Here is a 17,433-nt window from a genome sequence, read left to right on the forward strand (position 1 = left end):
AACCAAATTAATTGGGGATGAGTGGGTAAAATACCGTTAGTGGTAAAAGTTAATCCGTAAACATTGGGATTTAAATAAATAAAGTAATGTTAAATAAAAGCGAGTAAATGTTTTTAGAAAACTAAGGTTTATAAAAGATCCGGGCTATCGGCACATAATCTAAGTCGGGTTGTAGCATCCCCGAACTTAGTAAATAGAATTATTATAATCGTTGATAATTTACGGGAAGTAGGAAACTAGGAATATTAACTTAGTTAAAAACATGTCGTGTGTTAGTAAATTGACTAAACGACGGTCTTTTATAACAAAGCTAAAACATGAGGGACTAAAGTGGAGCAATTTGAAATTGAATTTATTAAAAAGCAAAGTTCACAAAAAACACACACACACACACACACATATGTGTGTGTGTGTCGAACCAGGAGAAGAAAAGAAGGGGGAAAAACCCTAGTTCATCTTGTTCTAACAAATTGAAAGGTGAATTGGGGCCAAATCACATGCATGAATATAAATTAGTGATCATCTAAGCTTGGAGATCATAAGGTATGTAGTAATTTATGTTTTGGTGATGAGTAGTATATGGAGGAACTTGAAGGTGGTAACCTTGAGTTTAATATTTTTGTTAGTGTAATAAAATTGATGATGAATAGATTTTCATAATCATCATACTTGCTTGTATGTGTGAATTACTTAAACAATTTATGGATTTTGATAAGTATTCTTAAGTGACTAGAAGTGGGTTTCGACATGAATTATGTTGGTCAAAAGGATGGACTAACTTATGATAATTGAAAGTTATGTTAACTTGACGCTAGAAAGTGTATGAACTTGTTGAGTTGAAAGACGCATGGTGATTTTGGTTAGAAAATTTGTAAGACCTTTATTTATTTATCAATCTTTTGATAAATATAAACTAACATCTACTCTTTTAAGAACAATTTCCATAATGTTATATGAAAGTATTATACATTAGATAATAATGTCGGTTAAAAACAACCGTTCAGTTATATAAAGTATTTCCAAAACACCATTGATTACAAAACAAAGATAAGACTAGACAAAAGATGCGGAAGCTAAATTCTTCATTGTGTTCGGTTCTTTAACGGCAGCTTGATCACCATCCAAAAGCGTTTACGAACCTAGAACTGAAAAATTATGCAACACATTAGTATTATAACTCGAATAAAACAAATAACAAGATTTGTATGTTTAAATAAACAAATCAGGATTTCGTAACACAGATGCGGCGTCGGCGAAGGCATCTCTTTGTATCGTCGACGCTGTGTGCAAATGGCGTTGACACCATTTCGCCGTAAAAAATGGGTTAGGGCGTCGATGGTGATGAACAAATGAGGTGGCGTCGGCGACGGCTCTCAGCCGCGTGGGCGACTCCCTCTCGTTCTCCCATTTTGCTGCTGTGTTTGGAATTTGACCCATTTGATCCAAATTGATTTCCGAACACGAAAATCATAACTCAGGACTCCAGAAAACACATACAAATCTACATACCTCTTATTCTAAATCTTGAAACGTTTTCATACAAACATTCACATTTAATATGCAATGTCGGAAACCTGATTATGCGTATTGTTTGTTAGAATAATTACCAATTATTCTTTTGAAGTCTACTTGACCCATTATCCTTACGGCTAGGATTTAAATCATAATAGGATGTCCCGTTCCTGGGTTCTTTATTTTACACATTCGCGCTTCCATTTCTGGTTTGCGCTTTTGATTTTATTCAACCCATTAGTGATTCAAGTACATAGACTCAATCACTTGTAATTATATATATACCTTGGGATAATACACATCCCTTCTACCCGATTCCGAGTTAATAATTTCTACACTAACGCTTCCATTACCGGTTTGCGTGTTTAGTATATTATTACCCTTAACCCCGGGCTAAATGTTTACAGATTAAGTACTCCCATTACCCGATTTGCACTTAACATTATTCGATCCGTTTGGTTTGCCTTTATAAGTCCTTTATTTCGGACAAACCAAACAATACCAAATCTCAATTTCTTACATATTAACGATTTTTAACTACAATAAGATAGATAATGATAACAACGAAGCGTTTAGCCGCGTACCTTAAAGCTTTCCCTTGAGTCGAGTATCACCTCCGGCTTGGTCTCCCGGTTTATCCCTCAAGTCACCTATAGTGCACAACCCGATTTATATGCACTAAATTACTATTATGATGACCATATCCATCATATTTGAAATGAATCAAATCATATGTTTCTCATCATCATTTTTCTATACATTTTTAACATATAAAACTTCACTTAGGCATTTCGTCATACATCTAGTGTGCATGATTTTCTAACTTTTTCCTTTAACTAAGTTTATAATGTTTACCCATATTATACAAGTCTTAGTACTTGTGAGGGTTTAAACTACATTCTATCCTGTCATCGCTTAATCTATCGTATCGTACCATTTTTACTATTTTAAGTTAACCTGCCCAACTCTATGACTTGAATAAGACCCGTTAACTAATTGGTTATTATACCATTAATTCTAGACTAAGGTATTCCAGTAGATTGCAACCAAGCTTAGTTAAATTGATAACGGCTGTGCTTATTATATTATCTTGCATTGTAAGACTTATTTAAAGCTAGGTAAATACTCTTAACATATTTTCCCTATACGGGCTTGGGATACGGTAAATTATTACCGCTTGGTCGGGTATGGGATCATATGTTGGATTGTGTCTAGAAAATCCGCATAACCCGTTTTAGTCTATTTTGCTTGAGAACATAAATATTGGGGTTAATGCGACCGTGTCCTGAATATACTCGTCTCATTTAATTGCAAATGGTCATGACCGAAGCATGGGGTGTAGGCATACACCCGAAAGATGCTAATGCTAATATAAAATATTTTTCTACCCATATTGGGGATACCTTTTATGGGTTAAATTGGCATGTCAGTTAATCATGTTATCGATTTCTGTACCGGGTCCCATATGTATTGACAAGCATGTAAAACTATATACAAGATATTTCTTATTGTCCCAAGTTATTTATAAGAATTGAATGTGCCTTGTTCACTTAAAACAATTTTGAAATATTTTCAAAATGTGTCGGTTATTTGTATTTACCAGTGTAAACTGACGTTTCTTCAAAAGACTAAGTGACAGGTTGCAAGGTTACGAAATAGGCTGGAAGTGCTGGTAATGCTTAAGAGGAATTTGCAACTCCTTTGCATAAGAAGCCTATTAGTCTGTTATTTCATTTTGCACATTTACGATCCGCCTGTGGATATTTCGATACAATATCCGTCTGTATTATATTTTGAACATTCGGACATTTTTATTTGTAATAGTATTTTAAATCCAAGACTTCTGCTGTGCCGTTTGTGTATTTGATATCAATCTCGTCACGTATACCCCATCCGGGCCCACCGGGTGACATAAAGTATCTGGGTGTGACCTCTCCCATATATATAGGATTAGGTTTAAGAGTGAACAACTTCTTGAGAGTGAATTGAATGAACTAATCTTGGCACTTGATCATTTTTAGATTAAAAGGGTAAGATTAACATTAGCCGTATATTTTTAGTTAAAATCCCTTAATTTTCTCATCTCTTAACTATCTATCTATCTCTCTTTCTCTCTCTCTCCCCCTCTCTCTCATTTTTAATTATTTCTTTCAAATGTTTTATATTGGAAATATTTTGTTTACAAATACAAATCTGCGTATATGAGCATACGTATTATGTTCTTTGTTATGGATATACACATATGTATATCGTTATGAATATACACATATGCATATTACGAATTTACATACATGTGACAGTCCGCCGATCAACTGGTCAGCCGATCGGCTAGCACATGGGTCCCATACTTGATCAATTTCTTTGAAATGGAGTATTAAACGAACTGCTGTTCGATCGGACTACCGTCCGATTGGATTACTCTTCGGATCATGAGATACTATACTTCAACACTTAATCGATTTTCAACATGTTCAACGCACTAGGAGTGCCACCCGATCGAACAGCCATCCGATCGGATGACACCCTGCTGAGACTTGTTTTGCTGAGGTACCTAACCGATCGGGTTGCCGGCCGATCGACCGACCATCCGATCGACCGACCTGAAAGGTAAAGATACTTCAATGTTTTCAAATGCTACAACAAAAACTTCAAAAGTCAAAACATCATGCACAAACACATCCTACTCAAAGGAAGAAACAATCCACTCGAACAGCCATCCGATCGGACTTCCGTCCGACCGGACAACTGTCTGATGGACTGTCAACTGGACGGACAGCTATCCGATCGGACTGCCATCCGATCGACCCACTGTCCGATCCTTCGACACTTGTTTTCCGTTTTACGCATTGCTTATCGTTGTGCTATCGACTATTCAGGCTAACCCGACTCTCAAGCGCTCCCTTTAATCCACCAATCGCTGTGAGTATACTCGATCCCTTTTTGCTTTAAGCACTTTTGGGTGTTACATACGTTACTTATACGAAAATCACATCGAACACACTACGCAACATTTTAAACGCTAACCGTTACCGCATGTTATACGTGACTTAATGAATGCTTGTTTATTATGTTTACACATGGAATGATGTCTACCTGCCTTAACGACGATAGTACTATAGTTTGGACTCAACACCCGTTCACACGGGGGTTGTTAAGGACAATTACTTGCATGGATTACGGCGGTAATCATGTATTGCGAACTGCCCCGGGCAGTCAACCCGCAGTCATTGGTATCGATAGATCCGTGTCGATAATTAACATGCTTCGTTTTTCTCTGTGTACGTGCTGGTTATGCGTAAACTACTTTGAACTCTATATGCTACTATCAAACCTGTATGCTCACCTTTACACTGTGTGTATTGACTTTTATTTTAACGTATGTGACAGGCAATTAGGAGGCTTATCAGCTAGGAAGGCGAGGCTAGAATAAGCGTCTAGAGCATAGTTGTCTGTAGATCTTGCAGCTAGGGTCTCTAGAAGCAGATGAATAAATTGTAATATTTAAATCTGAATTGTCGGAACAGAAATACTTGCCTGGATTTTGTCTGTAATAATTTATTTTACTGTTCGAGATATGGTATGGGACGTATTATTTAAATTGAATAGTATTGTTAATTGTTATGGAAACTTCTGGACAATCTGTTTCGCTCAGTGCCGCGCCCTGATGTTTCCGCCATCGGTTGGGGTGTGGCAGATTGGTATCAGAGCCATAACTATAGGGAATTAGGCAAGACTCGACCTAGTCCGAGTCGATGTCTTAGAGACCTAGACTATAGTTAGGACCCAATAGACTGATTCGTGCATGTCCCTAAATGGACTATGTATGAGCTTATTACTATTCTTCGCTATTCTCGCCTATGCTACACTATCACTGCACTCGAAAATTTTGACTAAAGGACGAGCGATTTAGTCGAGATTAGGTGTGAAAACCGCAAAATTCTCGACTAAAAATTTGCTTGATCAACCCACGTTTTACTTATCAACGGGGAGAATTATACCAAACCAAGAGTGAATTCCATATTTTGATGAATACACTCCTCTATTTTACTAAAATCCAGGGAAAGTTAGCAAGCCAGGGGTGAAACCCTAACCTTGATGACTTGTCCATAGATTTTGCCAAAACTCTCACCAAAGTCTCGATGGACTCCAACGATCTGAACTCACAGTACAACTAAAGGGATCTGCGCCGGATGCCCAAGAATCGAGGCAGAGGCCCTATCCTGAAAGTCAAACATGTGTACGACGGATCCTTGGGAATAGTCGAATCGCTTTGGGTAGTCAATGTCTAGTAGCCGCAGACAATCTATCCCTCGATTTTTATGTGTTTCGATTTTGAGCCCGCAACTGCTGACTCTAATGACTTGTTGATTCTACGTTTTATATGTGTTTAGCTATTTATGTGTTTAAAATTTTGAAATTTATTCGATTTTTACATTCATTTCGACCAACACACACGACCCGCATTGCTCTTCTATCTCAAAACGTTAACAAATCGTTACTACTATAAGCAACGTTCTACGCCATGATACTCGCTATACTAATCGCTACGATAGACGTAATCGCTATATTCGAGCAATCGCAGACTTTGAATGATAGGTTTCTGTATTCTGACTGCCTCTATGACAAAATGCGTACGTGCTTCTATGCTTATGTGCTTACGTGCTTATGTGATTATGTGCTTATGTGTCTATGTGCTTATGTGTTCCTCTGTGAATCAATGATTGTGTGTTTATGTGATTATGCCATTATGCGACTATGTTCCTAAGCTTTAGTAAGCAGTTGACGTGTGAGGCGAGATTCGATTTCGATGTGTCTGAGACCTACGACGATGTCTGTTGCAGACAATGTCGTCATCTGGACGTCGAACCCCACTTACCCGCCAAGAAAAGAGAGACAAGCGTCTTGCTACTATCATCGCCAAGCAAGTAGCAAAGGCGGTGAGTGAAGTGTATAAGAACGTTAGCAAATCATCTGAGGAGTCGAGAACTGAAGCTCCCAAAGATGCTACCAAGACTGTTTTCAGCTTCAAACAGTTCAAGGCATGCGGACCAAAGGAATTCACCGGAGAAGATGGCCCAACAGCTATGTTTCAATGGTTCGATTCCGTCGAAGTCACTCTGTGCCAAAGCGGCTGTCCAGAAAATCTCCGTACCCTAAATGCAACCGGCGTCTTCTAGTCCCGAGCTCTAGACTGGTGGACGGCCGAACGAAACAAACGCGGGAATGATGCACCTTAGGAGCTGACCTGGGAAGAGCTGAGAGCCATTATGATGGACGAATTCTGCCCTCCCCATGAACGCCAAAAGCTGGAGGACGAGTTTTGGAACATTAAGCAGAAGTATGGAGACAACGCTGCCTTGACTGCTCGCTTTAAGCAGCTCAGCATTATCTGTCCCGACCAAGTCAAGACGCCAGAGATAGCAATCAAGAAGTACATTCGAGCTCTACCCGATTGTGTTGCCGATTTTGTTCATGCCGCGAAGACATCATCAATTGAAGAGACTTACTTGCTTGTCGCCGAGATCAATGACAAGCGAGTGAAAGCTGGTTTTTGGGATAAGCCCTCCAAGTCTCTACACCAAGCCACCACTGCACCGACCGCCGACACCGTCACCGCTCAACCATCGAAGTCATCACGCCGCAAGAAGAAGCACAACAGCAGCTCCAGCAACAAGAACTGTGCTGCCACTACCACTGCTGCTTCTCTCCAGGCTGTGCCGGCCCAGCAGCAGCCCCATTACCATCCAGCCCCAACTACCTATGCACCACCAGCAAAGCGTGCATACACAGGCCCCCACCCGCTCTGCCCGACATGCTCATATCATCATCCGGTGGGTCTCGCCTGTCGTTTCTGCGCTCATTGCAATCTGTACGGCCATTTCACTGCCAGCTATCGCTATGGTCCCCGTAACACTGCAGCTCCTGCTACTGCTCATCAAGCTCTACTCCCAGCCCCGCAAGGCCAACACGCGACTCAGGCACCCACGATCAACGCTCGAGTCTGCTTTGCATGTGGTGATCCTAGCCACTTTGCAAACATGTGCCCGAACAAGGTTGTGAAACAAGAGCCCCAGCAGCAGCAGCCTCACCAGCAGCAGTAGCCTCAGTAACAACAACAAGCCGCACGCGCCAGAACTTTTAACATCAACGTGCGCCAAGCCCAGACCGACAACAACGTGGTCAATGGTACGTTCCTTGTGAATGGTATTTATGCATCATGTTTGTTTGATACTGGAGCCGATAATTGCTTTGTGTCGTTCGAATTTGAAAAGCTTCTTAGTCGTAAGCGCTCTTATCTCTCCTCGTCATTCGATGTTGAAGTCGCTACCGGAAGAACTGTCGCCGTAAATTCTATTATTCGTGATTGTACTCTCGAGCTCAACAATCACATCTTCCCAATCGACATTATCCCAATGCAACTCGGAAGTTTTGATGTCATAATAGGCATGGACTTTCTTCGCGAAAACCACGCTGAAGTTGTATGCTTCGACAAGATGATTCGATTTTTGCTCGCGAATGGTGATTTACTGTGTGTTTATGGCGAAACTACTTCGAATGGACTCAAACTTATGTCCTGCGTCCAAGCTAGCCAGTATCTCCGCAAGGAATACAGAGCTTTCTTGGCTAACATTGTAGTAGCGGAGAAGGAAAAGAAAAGGAAGACAGAAGTCAAAGACGTCCCTGTGGTCCGTGAATTTCCTCATGTATTCCCTGATGATCTTCCTGGACTTCCGCCAAGTCGTGATATCGACTTCCGTATCGACCTCATTCCTGGAGCCAACCCTGTTGCCAAAGCTCCCTACCGACTTGCACCGTCCAAAATGCGTGAACTCTCGAACCGACGCCAGGAATTACTTGAGGAAGGCTTTATTCGCCCGAGCACCTCTCCTTGGGGCGCACCAGTCCTCTTCGTCAAAAAGAAGGATGGGTCATTCAGGATGTGCATTGACTATCGGGAATTGAATAAGTTAACCATCAAGAACCGCTATCCTCTACCTCGCATCGATGATTTGTTTGATTAGCTACAAGGTGCTACGTGTTTCTCGAAGATCGATCTACGTTCAGGCTATCACCAGCTACGCATCCAAGAAGAGGATATACCCAAAATTGCTTTTCGTACTCGTTATGGCCATTATGAATTCGTTGTTATGCCTTTTGGCCTAACCAGCGCACCCGCGGTCTTCATGGATCTGATGAATCGTGTGTGTAAACCATATCTCGACCGTTTCGTCATCGTGTTCATCGACGATGTCTTGATCTATTCCAAATCGAAGGCCGAACACGCACAACATCTACGTTTGGTTCTCGAACTACTCCAGGGGAATCAACTCTATGCCAAATTCTCCAAGTGCGAATTTTGGTTAGAGGAGGTTCAGTTTCTGGGTCACATAGTTAATAGTCAAGATATTCACGTTGATCCCGCAAAGATTGAAGTAGTTAAGAGTTGGATTACACCAAAGAACCCGTCTGAAGTCCGTTCTTTTCTCGAACTAGCGGGCTATTATCGACGATTTATAGAAGGATTCTCCAAGATTGCCGTGCTGCTTATCGCCCTCACGCATAAAGACAGGTCTTTTGTTTGGGGAACTGAACAAGAGTCTGCTTTCCAAACCCTCAAGCACATGCTTTGCAATGCTCCTGTTCTTACGTTGCCCGACGGGAATGACGGTTTCACTGTCTACTGTGATGCTTCCAACCTTGGTCTTGGTTGTGTTCTCATGCAACGGGACAAGGTTATAGCGTACGCGTCTCGTCAGCTCAAAATCCACGAGAAGAACTATACAGCCCACGATCTCGAGCTAGGCGCAGTTGTTTTTGCGTTAAAGATTTGGCGACACTACCTGTATGGTACCAAGTGTACGATCTTCACCGATCATAGGAGCCTACAACATATCTTTGATCAGAAAGAAATTAATATGCGTCAACGCCGATGGGTAGAACTTCTCAACGAACACGACTGTGAGATTCGTTATCACCCAGGCAAAGCAAATGTCGTTGCCGACGCACTCAGCAGACGAAGCTATTTGCTCAGCATTCGTGATACCCAAGCCCAATACAATCTTGAAACTCTCATTCGCGAAGCCCAGCATGCCTGTTTTAATCAACACACGTTGAAGAAGGAACAAATCTATCACGATGGAGCTCAGCTTGTAAGCAAGTCAAATGGGATATTCCACTTTCTGGACCGAATTTGGATCCCTAAGCGGACCAATTTGTGGCAGATTTTGATGGACGAAGCCTACAAATCCCGGTATTCTATTCATCCCGGTGCTGATAAAATGTACCAGGATCTTCGTTACAAGTACTGGTGGCCGGGAATGAAAAGAGATATCGCTCTCTATGTTGGGAAGTGCCTGACTTTTGCAAGGGTCAAGGTTGAACATCAAAGGCTCCCTGGCTTACTCGAGCAACCCCCAAGCCCTATGTGGAAATGGGAGAGTATAGCTATGGACTTCATAACCAAACTTCCGCCCACGTCATCAGGTCACGACAACATATGGGTTATTGTTGATCGCTTAACCAAATCAGCCCACTTTTTACCAATACAGGAAGACTATAAGGTAGAACGATTAGCCCGAATCTACACCGATGAAATCATTTGTAATCATGGTACACCTCGTGACATCATATCCGACCGTGACGCTCGGTTTACCTCGCGATTGTGGGAAACGTTTCAAGCAGCCCTTGGTACTACGCTTAATCTAAGTACGGCATTCCACCCTCAAACCGACGGTTAGACTGAAAGAACGATCCGTACTCTTGAAGACATGCACCGCTCGTGTGTCATAGATTTCGGTGGTAATTGGAACAAATACCTGCCATTAGTCGAATTCTCGTACAACAACAGTTATCATACCAGCATCCAAATGGCACCATTCGAGGCTTTATATGGAAGAAGATGTCGATCGCCTATTGTATGGCACGAGATCGGTCACTCGCAATTAACCGGTCATGAGCTACTGCAAGAAACGACTGACAAAGTCCTCCAGATTCGAGACAACTTGATGAAAGCTCGAAGTAGACAGAAAAGTTACGCCGATAGACGACGCAAGCCCCTTGAATTTGACGTTGGCGACTACGTACTCCTAAAGGTATCACCTTGGAAGGGTGTGGTCAGATTCGGCAAGAAAGGGAAACTAGCGCCTCGATACGTTGGACCTTTTAAGATTCTAGAAAGGATCGGAAAAGTTGCCTACAGACTCGAACTACCAGAGGAAGTTAGTAACGTCCACCCGATTTTCCATGTGTCAAACCTCCGAAAATGACTGGCTGAGCATGATCTATTTGTACCTCTCGACGACCTTCAAATAAACGAAACACTACACTTCGTGGAGAAGCCTGTCGAAATCATGCATCGCCAAACCAAGCAACTCAGGCGCTTGCGCATTCCTATTGTGAAAGTCCGATGGGAAGGTAAACGAGGCGCGGAGTTCACTTGGGAACTCGAAAGCGACATGAAGACAAAGTACCCACAGTTGTTTGCTACATCTTCGACCTAATTTCGGGACGAAATTCCCTAAACAAGGGGAGGCTGTAACACCCCGTGTTACGGAAGTCAAAGTCAAAGTCAAGATTGAAGTCAAAGGGAGAAAAGATTGCTAATTGCAATCTGTCTCTCCTTGACCAAACACTGTTTTGACTTCTTTGACTGTAGTTAATCTATTTTTATGTTTTTACGTTAGTTGTATTATGTGGAGTAAGTTGCTAAAATCGAAGTAATTGAATTAATTATCAGTACGAACCGCATTACGACTCTGAATAGCAGGAAGTAACAATGCGATAAAGTTAATTGATCAATAATCGAACTACTCAAATCATCATCGAACTCGAAACTCGAATATCACAGTAATTGGTTATCGTTATACGTGTGTGTGTGTGTGCCTTATGTGTTACTTATGCATGTTTACTTTATGTATGTGTGGAATCAATCGAAACGCAATCGAACTCAATCTCAATCGAATCGAAACAAGGATGATTTTATGTAGATATAGTATGATAATTAGTGGCGAAGAGACAGCGCAAGATATGAAATAGTTGGGATTAAAAGTAATTTGAATAGGAAACTCTATCGTATCCTCATTGGTCGCAATCGTAACCGAAACATCAAAAATCGTCGCACCGAACACTCGAATCAGGCAACTGAACGATCAGGCTACCAGCAGATCGAACAGCCAGCCGATCGGACTGCTGTCCGATCGAGCTGCCTGTCCGATCGGTCAGCCATTACCTCTTTTGGCATCCTATAAATACCCCTGTCATTGTCATCATTTCCAATTTTGGAAACCTCTGTCCGACCAGCACGCTCAACTTGCTTTTTCTTCGATTTCTCTCAATTCCGGTAAGTTCTCGCCCTAAATCTTGTACTTTCTTGATCTACACGCACTCCTACACCTTTCTATCTTTCAAATCTTAACTTGTAACCGTGAAATCATCAAGATTCAAGTGTTCTAGGATGATGTCATCATGGTGTTCTTGAATAACTTCATGTTTTAGCCTCAATCCACCAACAATAACTTGGATCTAACCGATTTCCACATAAACAAGCAAATATCTCTAGTAAGATCTAAACATTTTCACATAAATCCAAACCTTTTTAAGAGGATAAAAGAGTTGAAGGAAATAGTTACAAGTTTCTCAATCTTATACACTCAATACCTTCGAAACCGATAGAAATGGAGCTTGAGCCAACTTGCTAATCATTACGGTGGTTGCGTGGCTCCAGATCCGGATCCTATCCTTGAGGTTCACCGATTTCGGGTTAAACGTTAAACAACCGTCCCGAACCGTTCACTGACCGGGTTTGGGTGATTCCTGTCCGATCAGGAGAACCAAGTAAAGACGAGGGTTCTGTGGTCTGACTCGTTGTCAAAGTACCTCGACAAAACGAAAAACAAACAGATCCACCAAGTGTTAGACGAACAAGCCGACCAGGTCAGGGTGCTGACCGATCGGACAGTCCGCCGATCGACTAGTCAGCCGATCGGCTAGCACATGGGTCCCACACTTGATCAATTTCTTTGAAGTGGAGTATTGAACGAACTGTTGTTCGATCGGACTACTGTCCGATTGGATTACTCTTCGGATCATGAGATACTATACTTTAACACTTAATCGATTTTCAACATGTTCGACGCACTAGGAGTGCCACCCGATCGAACAGCCGTCCGATCGGATGACACCCTGCTGAGACTTGTTTTGCTGAGGTACCTAACCGATCGGGTTGCCGGCCGATCGAACGACCGTCCGATCGACCGACCTGAAAGGTAAAGATACTTCAATGTTTTCAAATGCTACAACAAAAACTTCAGAAGTCAAAACATCATGCACAAACACATCCTACTCAAAGGAAGAAACAATCCACTCGAACAGCCATCCGATCGGACTTCCGTCCGACCGAACAACTCTCCGATTGGACTGTCAACCGGACGGACAGCTGTCCGATCGGACTGCAATCCGATCGACCCACTGCCCGATCCTTCGACGCTTGTTTTCCATTTTACGCATTGCTTATCGTTGTGCTATCGATAATTCAGGCTAACCCGACTCTCAAACGCTCCCTTCAATCCACCAATCGCTGTGAGTATACTCGATCCCTTTTTTCTTTAAGCACTTTTGGGTGTTACATACGTTACTTATACGAAAATCACATCGAACACACTACGCAACATTTTATACGTTAACCGTTACCGCATGTTATACGTGACTTAATGAATGCTTGTTTATTATGTTTACACATGGAATGCTGTCTACCTGCCCTAACGACGATAGTACTATAGTTTGGACTCAGCACCCGTTCACACGGGGATTGTTAAGGACAATTACTTGCATGGATTACGGTGGTAATCATGTATTGCGAACTGCCCCGGGCAGTCAACCCGTAGTCATTGGTATCGATAGATCCGTGTCGATAATTAACATGCTTCGTTTTCCTCTGTTTACGTGCTGGTTATGCGTAAACTACTTTAAACTCTATATGCTACTATCAAACCTGTATGCTCACCTTTACACTGTGTGTATTGACTTTTATTTTAACGTATGTGACAGGCAATTAGGAGGCTTATCTGCTAGGAAGGCGAGGCTAGAATAAGCGTCTAGAGCATAGTTGTCTGTAGATCTTGCAGCTAGGGTCTCTAGAAGCAGACGAATAAATTGTTATATTTAATTCTGAGTTGTCGGAACAGAAATACTTGCCTAGATTTTGTCTGTAATAATTTATTTTACTGTTCGAGATACGGTATGGGACGTATTATTTAAATTGAATAGTATTGTTAATTGTTATGGAAACTTCTGGACAATCTGTTTCGCTCAGTGCCGCGCCCCGATGTTTCCACCATCGGTTGGGGTGTGACAGTGTGTTTTTGTCTTCCTTTTGTATTTTCATGATTAAATGAGCTCAAATGAACAAAAGAAGTAAAAAGGCAGTTAAATCTAACATAAATACAAGAAAAGGAACAAACGTGGCATGCCCGACCTCCCGACCGCATCTTCCCAAGCAAAAACAAGTAAACAGAAGGCTGAACACGCCCCGTGCTCAATGAGCACGGGGGCGTGCCCAAGTGTCTGCAGAAAAGACAGAGTTGTAGAAGCTTCTATCACCCACCACAGGGGCGTGCCCAGCGGACACGGGGCTGTGGTCAACTCTAAGATTCGCAGAATTTGAGAAAATCTTGATAGTACAGATACGCTTCTGCACAGGGGGTCGTGCCCAGCGGACACGGGGGCGTGGTCAACTAATGCAGACAAACTGCAATCAATGAAGAATGAGAAGGAGGATGGACACGGGGCCATGCCCAATGGACACGGGGCCGTGCCCGGGCTGCTGTTCAGGCTATAAATAGGGGTGCTTGGCTCATTTGCAAACCATCCCTTGTCACACCACCTCTCTCACACTTCACCCACCCACCACCACCATCACAACACCATCATCCACCACCATCATCCATCATCCATTATAGAGTGTGTGAGTCGTCTCGGGATCCAAGATTGATTGTAAGAGTTCTTGACAATCAAAAGCCATGTTTGCCTAAGTTTCTTACATCACTTGGTGAAGACAAGTGTCTAGTGTAATACTTTTTATTTTTAATCTTTTCGCACTTTTTATTTGGTTATGTATTAATGACTTTAATAACTAGTTTCTTATGTTGAAGGTGATTCTTCCTTATCATTTGTCCGTGGTGTCTTGGCATTATTTTACTGTCTATATAAAACAAAAGATTTTCACCATTCATATCTCCACGGTCTATATGGAGATATGTTGGCTACCTGGTCGGGGGTTAATGGAATGGTTTGGTAAGAGTCTTGCCTTGTTCAGTGTATAGATCCTGCAAGGACCTGGGTCAAATTTAGTAGGACCTCCTTCAATACCCACCGGTATTGGATGGCGGGGGTCCAAACTCTTTGATCCCCTCATATGTAAGCTACTATTAAAACTTTAACTCGGCTACTTAGGACTGTATCCCTGCTGAATCAGACTACTTAGCCGAGGGTAACGTCACCTTCAAAAGAGGGGCCTACCACATTATGCATTAATAACTTAATTAATTATCTTTCAATAATCCGACCCTTTAGGATTTTATCCTTGCTGACTCAAACTACTGGGTTGAGGGTAACGTCACCTTCAAAAGAGTGGCCTACTACAATAACTAAGATAATCTCTTAAAAAGTGCAAAAGTGCGGAAATAATCAAAGGTTACACTAAACACGAGTCGGATCCAAGTGATTCATCTTGTCTATCTGTTTTTATTTTTATTTTATTTTTCAGCATTTTAGTTAGTTTTTATTTTCTAGTTTAAAACCTTTTTCTAAACTTTTGATTTGATTAGACGTTGAGGATAAACCGGTATTAAAAGCTCTTGTGTCCTTGGATGACCTCGGTATCTTACCAACACTATACTACGCTCACGATGGGTGCCTTTTTCTAAACTTGGCTAAAAAGTGTTTGGGCGCCGTTGTCGGGGACAAAAGGATTTTAAGAAAGTTAGGAATCAACGGCCTAATCGTTTTTTCTAATTTTTCTGTTTTTCTTAGAATTTTCTTAATTTTTCAGTTTCTGCAGAACTCAGCACGGGCCGTGCCCGCTGAACACGCCCCGTGCCCAATCTTTGGAACTGGCAATCCTGTTTTAAGTCAGACAGTAAGCTGAACACGGGGCCGTGCCCATTCAACATGCCCCGTGCCCAAGTTTCAGTTACTGAAAACAGAACCGTAAGATCACGACGGTTGGTAATTTCTGACACAAACATGAGTGATACTGATATTTTTTACTTTTAGCACTCTTATGGTATATGGTGTCAAATATGTGGTGGCCCTCATAAAGATTTAGAATGTTATTTTCTAAATTATAAGCCCCATTATATAGACCCATTGTTTTCCTGTAGCCTTAAGAGGGGCGAAAGTAAAAATAATCTCTATCTCTCCCTCGAATGCTCTTAACCGGACCTTCTAGGAGAAATGTTTCTCAATGAACTATTTCAATTCGAAGATCTAATTCTTAATTGGTTAAAAGAGCTTAGGATGGATATCATTAATTCATCCCAAGACGATACCCAAGAAGAATTGTTGGGATCACATTCGAATAAAAACAACTTCATTGTTCCTGATATTACCTCTAACTCTAGCGAGGACTTGAGCGATAGTCGTCCCTGTGTCGATTGTGCCGTGAAGGACTCTCCATCGACTTTGTTCGGTGCATACATTGGGCGATTCGGCATACACCTTCTTTAATGAGGGCCCGGGTAAGGGTTGGACTTGTCCACCTACATTTAGCATAGGAATCACCCTCACCGACAACCTCTTGCGTTCTCGTCTTAATCTAGAGCAATTAAGGTATCTTAGGCACTTTGGGGTTGTTCCAGCCAGTAAGGAACCACCTGATCTGGATAAGTTCCTTAGAAATAGACGAAACTTGATAAACAGCCTCTAGACACGGGGTCGTGCCCAGGTCAGCACACCCCCGTGTCCACCAAAAGATTCATTTCTGACTTTTTGTCAGAATACGGACAAAATGTGTCAGAACCTCGCCTGCACACGGGGCCGTGTCCAGCCGACACGGGGCCGTGTGCAGCGTGCTGTCGTTTTCTGTAAATACAGCCAAGAATCCTGCACATTTGGACCACTCCAGGGACAACGATTTGGGGGGATCTTCACACATACCATCCTAGGTATTTTCTAAAAGAAGGTTCTCAACAACCATCTTGTCCTTTCCTCTTTTGTCCATTACCTTCTTTTTCAATTTTTCACTCAATACCTCCATTAGAGGTTAAAGTCACCATGATTCCAAGCTTTAAGGTGATGTTTGAAAGATTTTTGTTCAAGGAATCTTGTTAAAAATAAGTTCTACAATAGTATTTTAAGTTATTTCTGCTTAAAAATGCTTTGAAAACCTTTAAAATAATTTAAAACTCCAAGATTCCTTGTCCCAAAAATTTGCAGACATTTGAACACGCGGCCGTGCTCATTGAGCACGGGGCCGTGTCCGAGGTACTATTCCATAAAAATTGAACTCTTTTCGGTCTGTTTTCTTAGAATGGCGAGCAGAACTAGCGGAACATCTTCGTCGCACTCCAGGAACAACCGACAAGGGAGGAGGTCATCAACGGTTGAAGATTCTCTTGTGGACTACGTTTACGCCTTAATAGAAGCCATTGATGAGATGACGGCGGTGGAAGAAGCATTGGTCGACCGTATTAATCATTTGACGGTGGGACTAGAGGGATGTCTTCGGGAGGTCAACCTTTTGCACCAAAGGTTGAACATTCTCGCCTCTCCTCCTTTGGTGCCAATTATCACCCAAAAGGCATGGAATGTAGTACCGGAAGTCATCATACCGGCCGAATGGTACGCCATACACCCGGAACCCCCTCGAGACATACTACAAGGGGTCCCGGTTGGTGTCACTCCCCCTCCACAAGATGTTGAGGA

This window comes from Helianthus annuus, chromosome 2, assembly GCF_002127325.2.
Source record: "Helianthus annuus cultivar XRQ/B chromosome 2, HanXRQr2.0-SUNRISE, whole genome shotgun sequence".
Classification (NCBI taxonomy): Eukaryota; Viridiplantae; Streptophyta; class Magnoliopsida; order Asterales; family Asteraceae; genus Helianthus; species Helianthus annuus.